We start from the raw sequence: 14570 nt of genomic DNA on the forward strand, positions 1-14570 counted from the left end.
TCCTGATGACACGTCTGCCTTTCAGGACACCGACTTCAGGGTGCAACTCAATGCCATCATCACCCAGCACCACGACGTCTTCGAGGGCATGGGCACGCTCCCATACACCTACAAGATCTTATTAAAACAGAATGCCACGCCTGTGGTGCACGCACCTCGCAGGGTCCCAGCGCCCCTTAAGGACCGCCTCAAGCAGCAGCTGCAGGACCTCCAACCGACTGGGTCAGTTCCATGGTATGTGTAAAAAAGCCTTCCGCCGAATTGAGAATTTGCATTGATCCCAAGGATCTAAATCGCAATATCACGAGGGAGCATTATCGAATTCCCAAGCGTGAAGCGTTCACATGCGAGATGGCTCGTACCAAGCTCTTCACCAAACTCGACGCCTCAAAAGGATTCTGGCAAATCCAGCTCGACAAATCCAGCAGGAACCTGTGCACATTTAATACCCCCTTTGGCAGATATTGTTACAACAGGATGCCGTTTGAGATCAGGGGCGTCATTCTCCGACCCCCCGCCGGGTCGGAGAATGGCCGTTGGCCGCCGTGAATCCCGCCCCCGCCCCCGCCGAAGCCTCCGGTACCGGAGATTGGGCGGGGGCGGGAATCGGGCCGCGCCGGTTGGCAGGACCCCCCGCTCAATTCTCCGGCCCGGATGGGCCGAAGTCCCGCCCAGAAATTGCCTGTCCCGCCGGCGTAAATCAAAGCTGGTATTTACCGGCGGAACCAGGCGGCGTGGGCGGGCCCCGGGGTCCTGGGGGGGGGCGCTGGGCGATCTGACCCCGGGGGGTGCCCCCACGGTGGCCTGGCCCGCGATCGGGGCCCACCGATCCGCGGGCGGGCCTGTGCCGTGGGGGCACTCTTTCCCTTCCGCCTCCGCCACGGCCTCCACCATGGCGGAGGCAGAAGAGACTCTCCCCATTGCGCATGCGCGGGAAACTGTCGGCGGCCGCTGACGCTCCCGCGCATGCGCCGCATTTCCGCGCCAGCTGGCGGGGCAACAAACGCCATTTCCGCCAGCTGGCGGGGCAACAAACGCCATTTCCGCCATTTGGCGGGGCGGAAATCCCTCCGGCGTCGGCCTAGCCCCTCAATGTTGGGGCTCGGCCCCCAAAGATGCGGAGCATTCCGCACCTTTGGGCCGGCGCGATGCCCGACTGATTGGCGCCGTTTTTGGCGCCAGTCGGCGGACATCACACCGTTGGGGGAGAATTTCGCCCCATATCTGCTTCAGAAGTGTTCCATAGGATTATGGAACAAATGATGGAAGGCATTGAAGGTGTTCGCGTCTATGTCGACGACATAATAATTTGGTCTACCACCCCGCAGGAGCATGTCAGTCGCCTCCAGCGCGTATTCAAACGTATACGTGAGCATGGCCTCCGCCTCAACAGGGCCAAATGCTCTTTTGGTCAGACGGAACTCAAGTTCCTCAGGGACCACATCTCCCAGTTGGGTGTGCTGCCGGATGCGGACAAGGTAGCTACTATCATCGCTATGAAAACGCCAGAAGACAATAAGGCAGTCCTCCGATTTCTGGGTATGGTCAATTTTTTAGGGAAGTTCATCCGTAACCTTGCCTCTCAGGAACCTGGTCAGAAAGACGACAGACTTCCAATGGCTCCCTGCCCATGAGCGCGAATGGAGAGAACTCAAAACAAAACTCACCACGGCCCCGGTCTTAGCTTTCTTTGATCCAGCAAAGGAGACCAAAATTTTGACTGATGCCAGCCAATCCGGCATTGGGGCAGTGCTCCTTCAACGTGATGAGGCCTCATCATGGGCCCCCATTGCACATGCATCATGCGCCATGACCCCCACGTAGCAGCGCTACGCGCAGATAGAAAAGGAGTGCCTGGGCCTTCTGACCGGTGTGGTGAAGATTCACGATTATGTATACGGACTTCCTCAATTCACCGTCGAGACCGGCCATCGCCCGCTGGTCAATATAATACAGAAAGACTTGAACGACATGACGCCTCGCCTCCAGCGTATTCTTCTCAAGCTCCGGCGATATGACTTCCAGCTGGTATACATCCCGGGCAAAGACCTCATCATTGCTGACGCTCTCTCCAGGGCACTCCATGTGACCCAGCGGGATTTGTCTGCCAGGTTGACGCCCATGTGGCATTCGCGGTCTCCAATCTACCTGCCACGGATGAACGCCTCGTCCAAATTCGCCGCTAAACGGCGGCTGGCCCTTTGCTACAGTGTGTCATGCGCCACCTAACAGATGGGTGGCTCAAGGGCCAATGCCCTCAGTTCTATAATGTCAGAGATGATCTGGCGGTAGTAGACAGGGTTCTTCTAAAACTGGACCGCATTGTCATCCCGCATAGCATGCGTCAGCTCGTCCTGGAACAGCTACATGAGGGCGACCTTGGCGTGGAAAAGTGCCGCCCACGGGCCCGAGAGGCAGTGTACTGGCCCGGCATTAATGAAGACATAGCCAACACAGTGCTCAACTGCCCCACTTGTCAGCGCTTCCAGCCGGCCCAACCACGTGAGACCCTGCAGCCCCATGAGTTGGTCATGTCACCATGGATCAAGGTGGGCATTGACCTGTTCCACGCGGTGGGTAGAGACTATGTCCTGATCGTGGACTACTTTTCAAATTACCCGGAGGTGATACGGTTGCACAATATCAACTCGTCTGCAGTCATTCGTGCCTGTAAGGAAACTTTGCTCGACACGGCATCCTGCTCACGGTTATGTCAGACAATGGCCCCTGCTTCGCCAGCCAGGAATGGTCCAACTTTGCCAGGCGGTACAATTTTGCCCATGTGACATCCAGTCCTCTGTACCCCCAATCCAACGGCAAAGCGGAGAAGGGGGTACATATAGTCAAACGGCTCCTCTCAAGGCTGTCGACGCTGGGTCCGATTTCTACCTCGCCTTGCTGGCCTATCACTCTGCCCTACTGTCCACTGGCCTGTCGCTAGCCCAGTTGCACATGGGTCGTACCCTGAGGACGACAGTGCCGTCCATTCATGTCCCAGACCTCGACCATGTTCCGGTCCTTCGCCGGATGGAGCTATCACGTGCACAGCACAAGGCGGCTCATGACTCCCGTGCAGCTGATCTCCCTGTTTTGGCTCCAGATAACAATGTCCGCATCCATCTTCCGGATGGTGGCTCGGCTGCAACCGCTGTTGTCCTTCGGCAGGTGGCCCCCCCCGCTCTTTCCTGGTTCATCTACCGGATGGCTCCATTCTGCGCCGCAATCGACGCGCCCTTCGTCTCATTCTTCGCTCGCTACGTGATCCTCCACTGTCGCCTCGCCCTCCTGCCAACCCTGCCATGGACTATGCAGATATCCCTGTCACTCTGCATCTCCCCCTGACTCTGACGCAGTCCAGCCCGCTCCTGAATCGGCGGCTCCCGACCCACCCTTGAGGCGGTCAACCAGAATTTGTCGCCCACCTCAGAGACTTAATTTATGAACTTTGCGGACTTATAGACTTTCTGAGTTGTTTCGTTGTTTTGTTTGATTGTTTACCTGGTTTGTATATAGTGTTCATCTCGTTATTCTTGTTGCATACTGTTTCTCTGCACCAGGCACCTTCCCATGTAAATAGCTTAGTTCTCATGTACATAGTCCTGTAAATATGTCACTCGCACCCCATTCTCACCATACACTATTTATTGCCGTACATATTCATTCTTTTATAAAAGTGGGATGTCATAATATACACCAGTATATCATGGTGCAGACACACACACTGATGGACACGCAGTGGGACCAATCAACACACACAACACCACAGCCAATCACCAGTTAGAGCACACGCGCTATAAAGACAGGGGGCATCAGAGTTCCCGCTCATTCAAGCTGCAGCTTCCTAGTAGGACAGAGCTCACAGCCTGCAGCACAGATCTTCACCATGTGCTGAGTGCATAGACTGGTTAAGACAAGGCATAAGTCTTTAGTTCAATCTAATATCGTGTTAACCCACAGTGAAAGTATGTTAAACAATTTCTGACCTAATAAAATAGTGTTGCACTATTTTAAGTGTTGGTGGCCTGTATGTGTTCCACGGATCCAGAGCGCCCAACACAACACCAAGTTCCAGGACAGTAGGCTGAGGGATACACTAAAACTTGGGGTAACAGTCGCAAAAGCTCAATGAGGAAACACCACAGCATAAGGACCTCCCACCATAGTACAGTGAGAGGGTGGTACCTGTGGAAAACTGGATGAACAACAGAAGGGAGGAATGTCTGCTGTTGGTGAAGCATGCAGCTGACCCTGATGGAATTAACAAGGTCATAGAATCATCATAGAATTTACAGTGCAAAGGAGGCCATTTGGCCCATCGCGTCTGCACCGGCCCTTGGAAAGACTGCCCCACCTAAGCCCTCACCACTACCCAATTCCAAATAACGTTTATTGTTGATAAGGTAATTGATGGTGCATTCCCAAATTTAAATTGCTAAAATTATCATCGAGATTAACTTTAAATCACTGTGATAGAGGCAGGTGAAAGAGATTTTAATGACATACATAGTCAAGATTCACAAGACAATCAGTTTCTTCATACATAATAACGCCACAGGTTTAGATAGTTAAAAATTATAATATTAATAGTATTGTGTATGGAAATTCCCATCGCTCAGCCAAGTCTAATGTGAATTTAGGGGACATTTTGCATACTCAACCTGTTTGGCTGTATTATCAACACACCTTCCTTGGCCTGCAAGTCCTGGGGTGGGACTCGTACCTGGAGCTTCAGGCTCAGAGGTAGGGACACTACCCCACTGCACCACAAGACCATCAGGATGTTCATCAGTTGCAAGATTTAAGAATGAGATTTGTGTGAAACCAACTGGATAGCTCTTTTAAATCGTCGACCTAAGCAGATTTGGATGGAATGACCTTCTGTGCTGTAAAGTTCTGTGACCACAGTTGCAGTTGTGTTCCCTACCCTCAGAGCAGGGAATTATTTTCCTCATTGCAGCCATCAGTAGCCTTGTCACTGGAGTCTGGGACCATCCACCTAACCCAGCAACACCCCAGGAGAAATTGGTTCCTCATCCTCAGCAGCAGCTTAACCTTAACCACCATTCCCATTTTCTCTCCTACAGTGGTGCTGATAACGTAAGGATAGGGGCACCAGAGGTCCTGATGGAGAGCAGGCGTGGGCCGGTGCTTGGGGTAAGAGTCTGCTATTGGGACACAGATGGCAAAGTAGTCTGCATCCCTGGGCTGTATCTGCCTGCTGTCCATTGCAGTCCATGGGAGCCGTCAATTGGGGTTGGCAGGAATTTTGCGGATGTGCAGTGATGAAAGTTTTCAAAATGGGTCAAATCTACTCCAAGCTGAAGCAAAGATGAGCGAATTTCTGTACCACAAACCTTGCGAGGTTGAATTCTATGGTCTGCAGCTGCCACAACCTTCCTGGGATTTTGTTTCAAATACTTGCTAAGAAGTGAAGCCTTTCAAACACCGATCCATGAGTGTGCACTGTTGCTCATTCATGTCTGTTAAAGCAGCAAAGCCGTCCCTTCTGAAGCCAAACAATTTATCCCATGAACATTCAGTCAAAATGGGCCTCATGGTAACAGTGCTTTGCTGGTGAGTCTGGCTGTTGAACTCATGTGAAGTGTCATGGATGGAAGTGATAGGCTTTTTTTCCCCAGATGCCATTCTGACACTTGTGGTGATATGCATCACTGCAAATACACAAGAGGTTAATGTAAACTACGACTAAGTAAACACTAGAGGGAGCACCAGAGATGTCATGACATGCAGACATACAGCTAATGAACACATAGAATAGGACACGACCAATGGGCAGTCAAGACACCCAGAGGTGACACTACCACAAGGGGGCATTATACAATCCATATATAAGGACAGAGCACACATGCTCTGTCTCTTTCCACAGGCGACACTGAGAAAGTAGGACAGGGGCAGATCAGAAGAATCACACCCACCATGTGGTTTAGAGCAGACTGGCTAGTTAGACTGAGTTACTATAGCAAGATTAGCAGGAGAGTCAAACTCATAGAGAACTGTGCTAATGGTTCAATAAATCACATTGAACTTATTTCAAAGTCTGGAGTATCTTTTGGTCAAAGCTGCATCGAGTTGCAGCCAGTGTTATCCCAGAGTACATAACACAACAACACTGGCCATCTTTCCTGAGTAGAGCTGGGCGTCTCTTCTTCCTAATGTGATGACGTCCTATTACTTGGCATTGGTTTATTGTTCATGCTCAAAATGTATTTGAGCAGTGAAGGAATTAATTCCCCTTTCTCTTTACAAAATTAATTGGATCCAGAGAGGTCTCAATGCTGGAAGTTACATCCATTTACCCAGAACTGCTAAGTTTTTCCAGTGCTTTCTGTTTTTATTTCAGTGCTCCAGCATCCTCACTATTTTGCTTTTATTATAAAGATGTGGGGCTGAATTCTCCATTTGGGAGACTATGGGCTGGAATCTCCGCAGCCCTGTGCCGCAATCACGTTTGGCGCAGGGACGGAGAATCAATGTTCCCGACCGAATGGGGCCCGGCACCGCTCCGGCGATGCTCTGGGCCTCGGAGAATCGCTCATTCACGAAATACGCCGCACGGCTGGGGGGGCCATTGCCAGAGGCCCTCTCAGCGATACTCCGCTCCCGACCGGCCGAGTTCCCGACGGTGTGGAAGTAATGTGGTATGGCCGGTTGGGATTCTCACGCACCGGCTGCGGACTCAGTCCGCGGCCACCCTGGTGGGTAGAACGAGCACCGGGGGGGGGGGGCTTATGGGCGGCTGGGACAGCGATCGGGTGGCTCCGATGCAGCAACGTGCGGCCGATTGGACTGTCTTGTTTGTTGGTCTTGGTGCGCGGACCGAGTCGCCATCGCGCTCGGGGCGGCCGCTGGAGGCTGCCGCCGTGCGTGGACTCAGAACCAGAAGTGCAGGAGCCCGTATCTGCAGCCAAAGCTGTGTGAAGCTCCCCGGGTCCTGCCAGCACCCAGAAGGTAAATGAATCAATCTTTATTTTTTGCAGGAAACTGGGGAGTGAAACGCCAGCATTTCTACTCTAGCGTGGGGACATGGCCCCATGTTATCCTGCTGGAGATATATCGCCTCTGATTTGTGCTCACACTGGGAGCCGGCATCCAGAGGAGATTCACTATCCCTTGCCATGAAAAGTTGTGCATGGCAGGGATTGCGAGGGATTCCATCGACAATCCTGCTATCGGGCCACCATTATGAGCGGGCCCAATAGTGAGGCTCGGTGGCTTCCCACCTCTTTAACGCAACTCCAGTCCCCCACCATGGGATTTACTGGGTCAACCACCTGCCCCCCCATATTATGAGGGTGGCCCATACAGAGGTCTCCCATAGCAGAATGCCCCAGCAGACAACCCATAAGAGAGCTCCCCACCAGACACCCCGTATGAGCCCCACCAGAGACCCCTTATAACAGATCTTTCACCAGAGACCCCCATAACATCCCCCAGTAGAGACCATGCCATAAGAGAACTCCCCCACCAGACATCCCATTTAAGGAAGCCTCCCGCCAGAGACCCCTACACGCGCTGGCTCAGGCAGAGAACGCAACATCTGTAAATTCCTGGAAAAGCACATCCCTTGGGTTTAAACACCCTCAGATCTTTGATCTGTAAGGCTTTCATTCACATCAATGGCAAAGTGCTTGCACTAGGCTGTAATTGGCAGCTTGCACACAGCCAGATGTCTGGATTATTTTATTTTATTTCCTTTCACGCTTGAATGGATCTTAATTATCCTGCTGTGTTACTAACCACAATGCTTATAAACATTTCGCTATGATTGACAGCTGTTGACCACATCAATAACAGCAAAGTGCTTTTTGCAGGGACAAAGAGGATGTTCAGGGATCATAGATAAAGTTTGGAACAAGGGGTAAAATCTCCATGAACTGGGTGTGTGTTTAGTGATTCATATACTTAAATATCCTGGAGTATTGTAGTCCTATTCATGTATATTTGTCTTTTCTTTAACTTAATAAATAATCTTTAATAACTGTTACATGACGATTGGGCTGGTTACTCTCACTGGGGCTTCACTTGACTCCTCACACCATTGCAAAAACAAAACTACACCCCCCCCCATGAATTGGTGTTATTGGTGTTCCAAGTTGGGATACTCTCACAGAGACCATCAGTGTGGTTCGTAACAGCTCACCCCCTCCCAACACTGCTCACCCCCTCCCGACACTGCATATTTATGTTTCTGTATCCAAATGTGAAAAGTAATATTTGTGCCAGTTCTATATATCATTTGATATATGGATATACACTTAAAAGGAAAATAGTATAATGAGGAGTGAAATTTGGAGAAAATCTTTTGCACAGAGATTTGTTGAGGGATCGAATGTTTGCTCAGACATCGTTTATGAAGATACACCCTTATCCACTGCAACAGAGCCCAGCGTCCCTGAAGGTAACTGGCTCTGCACTGCCGTTGATGAAAAGGGAAATATTCTAACAGCATGCTGAGTAACGCTACCTAGCTCCAGAATGCACGTCTTTTGTAGACGCTCATCCATTTCCGTGTAGCACCTGTTCGTTCATACTTCTTCCTCATGTGTAATTTTCAGAATCAGTACTGGATTCTGACCCTTCAGGTGCGACTGCAGGGCGGTGCAGTCCTCACGGAGCATCAGTGGGCGAATACAACCTGTTCGAGGATAAAATTCACCTTTGTAAAGACGCTTACTTCTGCTGTGCTGGTGTGGAGGTTCGAAAGTGCTGTTCTGTTTTTGGTAGTCACTGTGCTGGTAAACACTCCCTCAACTACCCCAGCAAAACCTCCTCCACCATCCCAGAGACTCACCTCAGTGGGTCATTTTAGAGGCTCTTGGGGCACTATCTGTGGTACATAGGATGGAGATAGAAAACCCTGAGGGGGCGGACAGTCAGAGGGCGGCCCAATCCCAGGGACTAGCTGCAGTGCTACCGGGTCTCACACCGCTGGAAAGGGCAGTCCCTTTTTGGAGATGCAGACGCAGAGCCAGGATCTACAGGAGGACTGTCAGCAACCTTCCAGCGCCTGCAGGTGCAGTTGGAGGAGTTCAACTGCCTGCAGAAGCAGGAGGCGGTGCAGACAATGCGTGCGAGTAGGCCAAAACCGCACGGTGGCATCCGCGGTGGAAGCCTTGGGTGCAAGGGCCACGGCCATGGGTCATCATCCAAGGCCTGGGACACACTGTTGGCAATGGCTGAGGCACAGGACATTGCTGCGGTGCTCCAGAGTGTAGCCCAGTCACCACGAGCCTTGGCTGAGGGCATCAAGAGCATTGGGCGGGCATTGGCTGACCTGAGCCAGTCACAGGGGGATGTGGCACAGTCTCAGAGGGACAGGGCTCAGTTTCAGAGGGACATGACCCAGTCCCTGTGCTCCATGGCTGAGTGCATCGGGCCCCTGGTTGAGATAGAGCAGGCCTCCTGGACTGGCAACACCAGGTGATGGTGGAACCCCCAGAAATCACTCTGGCCGCACCCCCATCCCACAGAGTAGCCTGGGGGCCATCGGGCACCTCGAGGGAGAAGAAGCTGATGGGGCCCGTGCCGGTGACTCCTGCAGGGGAGGTGCTGAAACTCCCCCTCCTGACACTGGTGCATCTCATGGGCAGCGGGCAGAGCAGGGTGGCACTTCATCACCTGTGACACCTGAAAGTCATCCGGGCCCATCCAGGTCCAGACCCTCTCAGAGGAAGACTGCCAAAGAGAACTCAGATCGCAGGGTGAGATATGCAGCAGGCCGCATCCACAACTGGTCTGCTGTCTGGGGACCCCCTAGAAGGGACATTAGACCACGGAAGATTAGAAAGTTAGACATCAGTTAGGTTTGCACAGGGGCAACACACAGGATAATGTTGGGGGCCAGGTCACAGATTTTGTACATAGAACTACAGTAATTTAACACCTGTTCACCGATGTTCCAAACTGCCTTGGTCCTCTATCTGAAGGGTGTGACGGATGGGCTGGGCTGGGTGCAGAGGGTGTGCAGGGTGGGGAGCTGTGGGTGGTCGGTGGTGTGGAGTATGGACATTGGAGGAAGGCACGGGGCAGGGCCTCTGGGACAGTCTGACATCCCACTTGGGGTCGCTCTCGGAGGCCGCAGTGGACAGGGCCAGGGGTGTTGAGATGACATCTGGTACGACCCACCTGGTGAGTGACCCATCACCACTACCACCCCCATACCCGCAACCCCACCCCCAGCTCCATCACTACACCCGTCTCCCAAGACGGTCTATGGGCCCGTGAGATGGAATGGCCAGCAGACATGGTGATCACTCGGGTAGACAGTAGAATGTGATACCGAAGGTAGGGGTCAGATTTTTCCGAACGATGCGGAGCACCAGAGCTCATCGCACAGCGGGTCGTCATCATTCTCTGTCCCATGGGCCAGACCTGCTGTTACTGCCTGCCCAGGGCCTACCCCTTGTAGTATAGCTGGTGGGAAGCTCGGAGGTGGGTGGAGGTGCAGGGGTGGGAGGTTGGAGTGCAGGGAGGGGTGAGGGTGCGGATGGGGGGGGTGGTGGATATAGAGGGGTACACGGCTGGACAGGAAGGCTGGGCTGCTGGTGGCCAGGCCTCCTAGTCGATGAACGTGGACGTGATGACGTTCTCCTGTGCGTGGTGGTCCTGGCCCATATGTTGTACGGCTTCCTGTGTCTGCACTGGCCCCATGCCCTGTCTATTCTCGCCATCCTCCGCATCCTCCTCGTCGGATGAGGCCCAGCGTTCCTCCTCCCCCTCCTCCAGCATGTCTTCCCTCTGCAGCCCGATGTTGTGAAGGACACAACAGACCAGCACGATGTGCGAGATCCCCCTAGTGCTATATTGGAGCAACCCACCAGAGCGGTCCAAGCCTCGGAAGCACACCTTTAGGAGGCTGATACACTGCTTAATAATGTTTCTGGTTGCTGAATGGGCATCGTTATAACGGTTCTCCGCATCGTTCTGGGGCTTCCAAAAGTCAACCCCTCACCCGAGGGGGCATCTCGAAGGTGTTTGGCACTGTCAAGTGTGCCAGTATGTATACGTTGTGTACACTGCCTGGGTATCAGGCGCAGACGTACATGATGTGCAGCTGATGGTCACACACCAGCTGCAGATTCATGAAGTTGAAGTCCTTCTGATTGATGAAGGGCACCCCATGGTGAGCTGATGCCCATATGGGGACATGTGTCCTGTTGATCACCCCCTGGACTTGGGTCATGCCAGTGAATCCTGCAGCCGGAGCATCCTGGTAGGTCTGGGCCACATTGAGGTTTATATAGTTCGCTGTCCAGTAATCCGTGCCGGTGTGGATGCACCTGTGTATGGATGTCTGCAGTATCCCAGACAGGTCCCCACTCGCCGTTTCTCCCGTACCTTGCCTTCCACAACACAACACTGGTCCCATTGGTGACTTGCACTGGGGGGGGGGGGGGGCTCTAACCCCACCACCTGCCCCTGTTGGCAGGGGTACCAGTGGCCACTGCAACCCACATTAACGAAACGCTCAGCAGCCTCTGTCCTGCTCCCTCTGTGGGTTTCCTCCTTGGGTGCGCCATGTGATACCCCTCCAACAGGGTGGCACTGAACTGTGGGCTGGATGGGTCACCATGTGCCACTGACTGCCCCCATGCTTGGCGGGATGCGTGCGGGCAGGGCCCATGGATGGGGCTGGGCAAAAGGTGTTGGGCACCTGTCGGATGGTAGCTGTAGTGTGCTGTGGGCCCTGGGTATTGCTCACGGGCTGTGACAAGCAGTCTGAGGGCAGGATGGATGGCAGCAGGGATGTGGCGGTCTCTCTCTACTTTTCTGAAAGGAAATTTCTACCCAAGAGCACAGCAAGTATCTCCGTGTTTGATAACTTTATTTACCAGTGACCATTGACCTGCAATAGGCTTTGCTTAATTGGGGAAAGAGGAGGTATAGAATAGCAGTTAAAATGTTTCCTTTTAAGAATTGTTTAACTTTTAATTGAAAAGCTATTTCCTGTGATGTTAATGTGGTTACTCCTGTGTTAATAATAACGTTTGTTTGAATAAAAAAGATCCCTATTTGTCAGTGGAATCATTCCTGGAGCAAAGTGTCCCTCACATTTTTACAAATTAGAAAGATTGTTGAGGTTTCTTGTCCGGTTTCCTAATATAGATTGGCGTCTGGCCCAGGATACTGTAACAGCATGCAGAAGGTCACACCTTCAACATGTCTCGCTAGATCTAGGTGTTCAAGTGAGTGCATCAACAATTGAGGTTATACAAAAGACTTAAAGCTTTGTTGACTTGTGAAGATCACTGTGTACGTATGCCTATCCATGAGTAACTCTTCGATACCATGGGTAGGATTCTCCGTGCAAGCTCCGCGTGTTTCGTGGTGATTGAGGCAGCCGGATTTTCTGGTCCCACCATTGTCAACTGGGTTTCCCGTTGAATGCACTCCTCACCACCGGGAAACAGGAAGATCCTGCTGGTGTGAATGACTGGAAGGTTCCGGCCTATATTCAATTAGCCTATTTTCCGGCATATTTTCAATCAGCTTTAAACAAAGGTTCTACTTGTAGCTACTTGCAGCTGGAGCTTGTTAATTAGTTAATTGGATTAGGCCAGTTTTCAGAGGCTAGATTCACAGTATAAATGTGAGCCAGCTACAGTGCAGACTTTGTTTGCACTGAGTGCTGAATTTGGGTGCATTTGAGCGCAATAGTGAGAGCTTGGTGACCGAGGGAGTTAGGTGAGGAGGGAGTAAGGTGCTCCTTTAATTTCATTTCCTATATTTCCTCAAAGAGCGTGAAAGGAGCCGGGAGTTTACAGAGAGTGCAGCTGACTGGGAGCAGAGTCGGAGGGCGGAGTTCCAGTTGGTCCACAGGGCAGCTTTATTCTGTAAGGTAAGAGGGGATGGAGTCTAAGGCAGTTTAATGCTCCTCCTGTAGGATGTGGGTGGTGAGGGATACCACCGGTGTCCCCGTTGACTATACCTGCGGGAAGTGCACCCAACTCCAGCTCCTCAGAGACCGTGTTAGGGAACTGGAGCTGGAGCTGGATGAACTTCGGATCATGCGGGAGGCAGAGGGGGTAATAGACAAGAGTTACAGGGAGGTAACCACACCCAAGGTACAGGACAAGAGTAGCTAGGTTACAGTCAGGGGAAAGTAAACAAATGGGCAGACAGTGCAGGGATCCCCCCTGGCCGTTCCCCTTCAAAACAAGTATACCGTTTTGGATGCTGTTGGGGGGGATGACCTACCGTGGGAAGGCCCTAGAAGCCTGGTCTCTCGCACTGAGTCTGGCTCTGGGGCTCAGAAGGGAAGGGGTGAGAATAGAAAAGCAATAATGATAGGAGACTCAATGGTAAGGGGAATAGATAGGAGATTCTGTGGTCGCGAGCGAGACTCCCGGAAGGTATGTTGCCTCCCGGGTGCCAGGGCCAGGGATGTCTCGGATCCTGTCTTCAGGACCTTAAGGGGGAGGGGGAGCAGACAGAAGTCGTGGTGCACATTGGTACCAATGACGTAGGTAGGAAAAGGAGTGTGGATGTAATAAACAAGTTTAGGGAGTTAGGCTGGAAGTTAAAAGCCAGGACAGACAGAGTGGTCATCTCTGGTTTGTTGCCAGTGCCACGTAATAGCGAGGCTAGGAATAGGGAGAGAGTGCAGTTGAACACATGGCTGCAGGAATGGTGTAGGAGGGAGGGCTTCAGGTATTTGGATAATTGGAGCGCATTCTGGGGAAGGTGGGACCTGTACAAGCAGGACAGGTTGCATCCGAACCAGAGGGGCACCAATATCCTGGAGGAAGGTTTTCTAGTACTCTTCGGGAGGGTTTAAATTAATTTGGCAGGGAAATGGGAACCGGATTTGTAGTCCAGCAACTAAGGTAGCCGATGTTCAGGATGTCAAAGCGTGTAGTGAGGCAGTGGGGAATGTAACACTGACAAAGGAGAGTACTTGCAGGCACGGAGATGCGTTGAAGTGTGTGTACCAATCTCCGTGCCTGCAAGTACTCTCCTTTGTCAGTGTTACATTCCCCACTGCCTCAGAAGCATCAGGAAAAAGGTGGGTGAACTTAAGGCATGGATCGGTACTTGGGACTACGATGTGGTGGCCATCACGGAAACTTGGATAGAAGAGGGGCAGAAATTATTGTTGGAGGTTCCTGGTTATAGATGTTTCAATAAGATTAGCGAGGGTGGTAAAAGAGGTGGGGGGCGGGGGGGTTGCATTGTTAATTAGAGATAGTATAACAACTGCAGAAAGGCAGTTCGAGGAGTATCTGCCTACTGAGGTAGTATGGGTTGAAGTCAGAAATAGGAAAGGAGCAGTCACCTTGTTGGGAGTTTTCTATAGGCCACCCAATAGCAGCAGAGATGTGGAGGAACAGATTGGGAAACAGATTTTGGAAAGTCACAGGGTAGTAGTCATGGGTGACTTCAACTTCCCAAATATTGAGTGGAAACTCTTTAGATCAAATAGTTTGGATGGGGTGGTGTTTGTGCAGTGTGTCCAGGAAGCCTTTCTAACACAGTATGTAGATTGTCCAACCAGAGAGGAGGCCATATTGGATTTGGTACTTGGTAATGAACCAGGGCAAGTAATAGAT

The sequence above is a fragment of the Scyliorhinus torazame genome, chromosome 5 (genome assembly GCF_047496885.1).
Source record: "Scyliorhinus torazame isolate Kashiwa2021f chromosome 5, sScyTor2.1, whole genome shotgun sequence".
In the NCBI taxonomy this organism is placed as follows: domain Eukaryota; kingdom Metazoa; phylum Chordata; class Chondrichthyes; order Carcharhiniformes; family Scyliorhinidae; genus Scyliorhinus; species Scyliorhinus torazame.